Source organism: Molossus molossus, unplaced genomic scaffold (assembly GCF_014108415.1).
Source record: "Molossus molossus isolate mMolMol1 unplaced genomic scaffold, mMolMol1.p scaffold_m16_p_5, whole genome shotgun sequence".
In the NCBI taxonomy this organism is placed as follows: domain Eukaryota; kingdom Metazoa; phylum Chordata; class Mammalia; order Chiroptera; family Molossidae; genus Molossus; species Molossus molossus.
Window position 1 is genome coordinate 98,758,883 of NW_023425388.1, and position 7,038 is coordinate 98,765,920.

Consider the following 7,038-nt stretch of genomic DNA (forward strand, 5'->3'; position numbering starts at 1 on the left):
TCCATTGGGGATTTGGCCCACAACCTGGGAGTATGCTCTGACTGGGAATCGAACTGTCGACTTCTTGGTGCTTGGGTCAATGCTCAACCACTGGGCCACATTGGCTGGGCCTATAATTCTTTTTAAATGTACTTTATAAATTGTTGACAGTTTTACAGATGTCTTACAATCTCCAACCCCCACCCCCACCCCCTAGATCACCTCCTCCTAGGCCCTGCCCTACCCAGGCCTTCACCACACTATTGTCTATGTCCATGGGCTATGCATATATGTCTATAAATTATCTGGTTAATCTCTTCCCATCTTCCCCCTCCACTTCTGAGATATGTCGGTTTCATGTATCTATACCTTTGGAACTGTTTTGTTCACCAGTTTATGATGTTCATTAGATTCCACATATAAGTGAAATTATGTGATATTTGTCTTTCTCTGACTGGCTTATTTCAATCAGTATAAAAGTCTCCAGGTCCATATATGCTGTTGCAAAGGGTAAGAAACCCTTCTTTTACAAAGTTTCATAGTATTTCATTGTATAAATGTACCACTTATTTTTTATCCACTCATTCATGGATGGGCAGTTGGGCTATTTCCAGATTTTTGCTATTATAAATAGTGTTTCTATGAACATAGGGGTGCATATATTTTTTTCTGATTAGTGTTTCAAGATTATTAGGATATATTCCCAGAAGTGGGATTGCTGGGTCAAGAGGTAGTTTCGTTTTAAGTGAGATTGTTTTCTTAATATCAATTTCTGATAGTTTGTTTTTAGTCTATAGAAATGCAATAGATTTTGTATAATGATTTTGTCGCTTGCAACTTTACAAAATTTATGTATTAAATCTAACAGGTTTTTGTTGACATATTTATGATTTTTAAAAATAAGGGAAGTTCATAGCACGACAGGCCTACCTCAAGAAACAAGAATAAAAAGCAGTTCAAAGAAGGCTGCGGGCAGGACCAGAGGGAGGCTGAATGTGTGAGAGAGTGAGTGGATGTGAAGGGGAACGGCCAAACCCAAGCAGTGCAGAGCAACGGAGCAGAAAGTTCCTATTTTGTGGACTGGAGCAGCCAGATACCATAGTAAGAGGCCCATCAGGGCACTTCTCCCTGCTCCACAGGGAGGTCCCACCATTTTGGAAGATCCCAGGTATTCCCTGGGATGAGGCAGTGGGAGTGGCTAGAGCCCATTAACCTGAGCCCACCAGCACAACTGACATCATAGGACTAGTGGACACTCTGTGTCAACACAGACCTATGCACAGTACTGGAGTACCCAAAGGTGCTGGTCTCAGAAGCGTCAGACAGCCTGGAGCCCAGAAACATTCCCCATAGTAGCAGCCCAATAAGAGTCGAGATATACCCCCAGCAACAGAGGCTGGGGAGCAGACATCCATCCCCAGGAAACAGAAGCACAGACAAGCAACTGAGACCCATCCCAAAAAAACTACAGCAAAAGCTGAGCAGGAGTTGAGCCCCACTGGGCAGCAGCACTCCCCAGCTGCCAGCGGCAGGACCTGGGGCTCCACAGAAGCCTGTGCAATCCAGTACCCCACAAGAGCAGTGCGAAGCCAGAGCCCAAGAGAGACTGGTGCAATCCAGCTGCCTGCTGGCAAAAACTGTAGGGTACAGGGACACTAGAAAGGCCTGTGTGACCCAGCAGCTCATAACATAGGCATGGAACCGGGTCCCCAAAGAGACCGTGCTATCAAGTTACCCATGGGACCTGCAAGGTGCTGAAGCACCAGAGAGGCCTGTGCGACCCAGCAGCCCATAACATAGGTATAGAGCCAGGTTCCCAGAGAGACTGTGCTATCCAGTTACCCGTAGGAACTGCAGCGTGTCTGGGCAACAGAAAGGCCTCTGCGACCCAGCTGCACACAAGATAGGAATATAGGAAGTGAAAATGGAGGCAGAGTGAATAGAAGCTATGCAGACGATCTCTCAGGACCAAACAGGAATTACAACTAAAATAAAGACAAATCCTTGGAAAAAGGCAGCAGGACAGGACTATATAACCAGGGACACTGGTAGGATCTGTGGAGACGCAAGAGGGTGGTGGGCTGGGAGCACAGGAACTGCAGCAGCCTTAGCTGTGAGCAGCGCCCTTGGGGAATAAAGACCAAGCCCACTCCAAAGCACAGAGAGCCAGGACACAGCTTTACAATAGTCAGTGCAACTCACTTGGGGCAAAGGAAGATGGAGGGCATATGGGGCTGGAACTCTGTGGGGACACCCAGGATTTGGAGGGCACTCAGAGTTTTTGCTGAGTTGTGGCCAAAATTGAGAGTGGGCAATGTGCTCTTTCCTGGAGCTATGGGGAAAAGCAGCAGCCCCCCCCCCCCTCCACAACCTCTCAGAGATTCAGCCTTTCCCAGGTGAGGCAAAGAAATGCAAATTGAGGCTCATTAATTACCAGCATCTATCCCAACCTCTGGAAACCCTCTTATGCAGAACACCAGGCTACAATCCAAGGCATTGAGTACCTGAGACTTCTAGCCAACCAGGAAAAAGCTAGAGGATAACTAAACCTTTCCTGGGCTTGCAAATCTACCCAGGAAAGTAAGAATTGACAGTGGTGTTTAACGTGGGCCCACCCAAACTCATCCACACCCAGTAGAGGGAGCCACAAAAGGCAGAACAACAACACCCACAAGGAAAATTTGGCAGGCTCCAAAACCCACTGAGATAGCCAAAATGGTGAAACAAGGAAACAAATCCTGAATGAAAGAACAAGAAAACTATCGAAGATGAGATAAATAAAATACAGCTAAGCAATTTATTAGAGGTAGAGTTCAGAGCCATGATCTTGAAGAAGCTCAATAGCATGAGTAAGAACATCAGCACTATGAGTAAAAATATAGAAACATTGAAAACCAAAAAAGTGGACATGAAGAATGACATAGCAGAAATTAAGAACACATTGGAAGGACTAACCAGCAGAGTAGAGGAAGCTGAGGACTGGTTAAATGAATTAGAAGACAGGGTAGAAAAAAATCAACCAATCAGAACCAACAGGAAAAAACAATTAAAAAACAGGAATACAGCTTAAGAGAACTGTGGTAGAACTGGAAATGTAATGACATTTGCAACATAGGCTTCTCTGAAGAGGAAGAAAGTGGTCAAGTGTTAGAGAATATATTTGAAGAAGTAGTGACAGAAAACTTTTCCAATGTGGTGAAGGAAGAAGGCATTTAAGTTCAAGAAGCACAATAAGCCCCAAGTAAGAAGAACCCAAACAGGCCCACACCAAGACACACAGTAATTAAAATGCCAAAAGTTAAGGTCAAAGAGAGAATCCTAAAGGCAGCAAGAGATAAACAACAGGTTACCTACAAATGAAACCCCATAAGGCTCTCAGCTGATTTCTCAAAAGAAACACTATAAGCCGGAAGAAAGTGGCATGAAGTAATCAAAGTCATGAAAAACAAGGATCTGTTTCCAAGTCTACTCTATCCAGCAAGGCTATCATTCAAAATAGAGGGTCAAATAAAGAGCTTTACAGACCAAAAAAAAAAAAAAAAAAAAAAGGCTAAGAGAATATATTAACACCAAACCAGCACTGCAAGATATGTTGAAAGGGCTGCTGTAATTAGTAGAAGAAATAAGAAGAAATATAGAACCACACTAAACAAAAAATGGCAATAAATAAGTACATGTCAATTATCACCTTAAATGTGAATGGTTTGAATGCTCTGATAAAAAGACACAGAGTAGCTGACTGGGTAAGAAAGCAGGACTCACATATATGTTCTTTACAAGAGACCCACCTCACAAAAAAAGACTCACATAGGTTGAAAGTGAAGGGATGGAAAAAAATCTTTCAAGCAAGTGGAAAAAAAAAAAAAAGCTGGGATAGTAACACTTATATCTGATGAAGTGGATTTCAAAATGAAGGCCAGAACTAGAGACAAAGAGGGCCACTACATAATATTGAAAGGATCTATCCAACAGGAAGATATAACCTTGGTAAACATATATGCACCCAATTTAGGAGCACCAACATATGTTAAAAAACTTTTGGAGGACTTCCAAGGAGAAATCGACAGCAATACAATCATAGCAGGGAACTTCAAAACCCCTCTGATAGCACTGGATGGACCTTCTAGACGAAAATTAACAAGGAAACACAGATTCTAAATAAAGTGCTATATCAAATGGATTTAAAAGATATCTACAGGGAATTATACCCCAAAACTTCAGAATTCACATTCTTCTCAAGTGCACATGGGACATTCTCAAAGATAGACCACATGTTAGGGCACAAACTAAGTCTCTACAAGTTCAAGTAGATTGAAATCATATCAAGCATAAGAACATGCAAAGACATTTGAAAATATGGAGGCTAAATAGCATGTTATTGAACAATGAATCGGTCACCATGGAGAGCAAGTAAGAAATTAAACATTTCCTGGAAACCAATGAAAATGAACACACAACAACACAAAATCTATGGGATGCAGTGAAGGCAGTTTTGAGAGGAAACTTCATAGCACTACCAGCTTACCTCAAGAAGCAAGAAAAATTTCTAATAGATTATCTAACCTCAAAACTTAAAGAACTAGAAACCAAACAAAAAGGAAACCCTGGAACAAGTAGAGGGGAGGAAATAGTAATAATCAGAGCAGAAATAAATGACATGGAGACCCAAAAAACAATTCAAAGGATCAATGAAACAAACAGCTGTTTTTTGAAAAGATAAACAAGATTGATGGACCCTTAGCTAGACTCACCAAGAAAGAAAGTGAGGGAACCCAAATACACAAAATCAGAAATGAAAGAGGAGAAGTAACAACTGACACCACAGAAATACAGAAGATCATTAACAACTACTATGAACAATTATTCGGCAACAAATTTGACAATGTGAATGAAATGGACAAATTTCTAGAAACACATAGTCTCCCAAAACTGAAGGGGGAAGTGATAGAAAACTTGAACAGACCAATAACCACAAAAGAAATTGAAGATGTAATCAAGACTCTCCCAGCAAACAAAAGTCCAGGCCTGGACGGCTTTACAAGGGCATTTTACTGAACATTCAAAGAAGAACTAATACCCATTCTCCTCAAACTATTTCAAAAAATTCAAGAAGAAGGAAAACTTCCAAACTCATTTTACGAGGCCAGCATAATTCTAATTCCAAAACCAGAAAAAGACACTACAAAGAAAGAAATCTACAGACCAATATCCCTGATGAACATAGATGCCGAAATCCTGAACAAAATACCATCAAATTGAATCCAGCAATACATCAAAAAAATTACTCACCATGACCAAGTGCGATTTATTTAAAGGATGCAAGGATGGTATAATATTCGCAAATCAATAAATGTGATACAACACATAAACAAAATGAAAGATAAAAATCATATGATTATATCAATAGATGGTGAAAAAGCATTCGAGAAAATCCAGCACCCATTTCTGATAAAAACATTCAGCAATCTGGGAATAGAGGGATCATATCTCAACATAATAAAGGCCATATATGAAAAACCTACAGCCAACATCATACTCAATGGCTAAAAATAAAAACATTTCCTTTAAGAGCAGAAACAAGACAGGGATTCCCACGTTTGCCACTCTTACTTAATATAGTACTGGAAAAATTTGCCACAGAAATTAAACATACAGAAAAAATAAAAGGGATCCAAATTGTAAAGAAGGAATTGAGACTCATTATTTGCAGATGACATGATATTAGACATAGAAAACCCTAAAGACTCCATCAAAAACTTGTAGATTTAATAAGCAAATGTGGCAACGTAGCAGTATACAAAATTAACATCAAGAAATCAATGGCATTTTTATACACCAATAATGAACTCACAGAAAGAGAAACTGAAAAAGCAATTCCATTTACCACAGCAGCAAAAAAATTGAGATACCTAGGAATAAACTTAACCAAAGGAGTAAAGGACCTATTTGTGGAAAATTACCAGATATTGAAAAAAGAAATAGAGGAAGATATAAAAAAGTGGAAGCACATACCGTGTTCATGGATTGGAAGAATTAACATCATTAAAATGTCCATACTACCCAAAGCAATCTATAGATTCAATGCAATCCCCATCAAAATGCCAATCACATATTTAACAAAACTAGAACAAATACTTCAAAAGTTCATATGGAACCAAAAAAAAAAAAAAAAAAAAAAACCCTGAATAACAACAGCAATGTTGAAAATGGAGATCTAACTAGGTGGGATCACAATACTGGATCAAAATAGTCTGGTACTAGCACAAGAACAGGCATACAGATCAATGGAATAGAACAGAGAACCCACATATTAACCCAAAACATTATGCTCAATCAATATTTGATAAAGGTGGCAAGGATATACAATGGAGTAAAGACAGCCTCTTTAATAAATGGTGTTGGGATAATTGGACAGGTACATGAAAAAAAAAAAATGAAACTAGACCATCAACTTACACCATACACAAAAATAAACTCAAAATGGATAAAAGACTTAAATGTGACTCATTTAATCCATAAAAATTCTAGAAGAAAATGTAGGCAACAAAAATTCAGACATCATATGCAGCAGAATTTTCCCTGATACATCACCTAAGGCAACAAAAACAAAGAAAAAAATGAACATATGGGACTACATCAAACTCAAAAGGTTCTGCACAGCAAAAGAGACAACCACCAAAATGGAAAGGTAATCCACTGTATGGGAGAACATCATTGTCAATGATACATCAGATAAGGGGTTAATTTCCAAAATATATAGAGTACTCATACAACAAAAGGAAGAGAAAGAACCCAATAAAAAAACTGGCAGAGGCTGGCCGGTTTGGCTCAGTGGTTGCAGCATCAGCCCACGGATCAAAGAGTCCTGGGTTTTTTTCCTGCTTAGAGCACATACCTCAGTTGCATTTCACCCCTGGCCTCTGTTGGGATCATGCGGGTGGCAGTCCCTCAATGTATGTCTCTTACATTGATCTTTCTCTTTCTTTCTCCCTCTCTCCTTACTGCTTAAAAAAAAAAAAAAATGCGCAGAGGACATAAATAGATACCTCTCCGAAAAGG